General features: G+C 53.0%; 1 long non-coding RNA gene across 1 annotated transcript in view; it reads right to left on the bottom strand.

Annotated features, from left to right (window-relative positions):
• Positions 1-563, bottom strand: part of LOC116380483 (uncharacterized) — a 2,292-nt gene extending 1,729 nt beyond the window's left edge. Inside the window, exon 1 of the long non-coding RNA XR_004212565.1 lies at positions 291-563. This is a non-coding gene — a long non-coding RNA (uncharacterized LOC116380483). The remainder of the gene's footprint in view (positions 1-290) is intronic.
• Between the last annotated feature and the right edge of the window lie 12 nt (positions 564-575).

Genomic DNA, 575 nt, shown 5'->3' with positions numbered 1-575 from the left:
AGGGGAGACAGAGAGAGACAGACAGACAGAGGGGAGACAGAGACAGAGAGAGAGAGACAGAGAGGGGAGACAGAGACAGACAGAGGGGAGACAGAGACAGAGAGGGGAGACAGAGAGGGGAGACAGAGAGAGGGTGAGACAGAGACAGACAGACAGACAGAGGGGAGACAGAGACAGAGAGAGACAGAGACAGAGACAGAGAGAGAGAGAGAGAGAGAGACTGTTTAAGTTTCCCTAAGAAGGAGCGTGACATTTCTTTTAGAAATGCAGATGTTGGCCTCTGGACATACCTGGTCCACGCGGTCCGCTTGCACTCCAAACTTCCCTCCGAAGCCCTTGGACGTGTCCGTCTGGGAGCAGTGCTTGGACAGCTTGCTCTGGTAGTCATGACCCACGGCCGACTGTGAAGAAACAACAGAGACTGAAGGAAGAGAATCAGGAACATTTGAGGAGCCGGAGGCCTGAAACACAGCCAGAGGTTTGAGGTGGTGACGTCTGACTCATCACAGATGAACACAGTGTGGTGTAAACAGTGCTCGGTCATCACATTCATGTTGCCATGACCAGAGAGGAGG

Source organism: Anarrhichthys ocellatus, unplaced genomic scaffold, assembly GCF_004355925.1.
Source record: "Anarrhichthys ocellatus isolate YVR2014 unplaced genomic scaffold, GSC_Weel_1.0 scaffold7359, whole genome shotgun sequence".
Taxonomy (NCBI): Eukaryota; Metazoa; Chordata; class Actinopteri; order Perciformes; family Anarhichadidae; genus Anarrhichthys; species Anarrhichthys ocellatus.
This window is presented reverse-complemented; position numbering and strand designations above follow the sequence as displayed.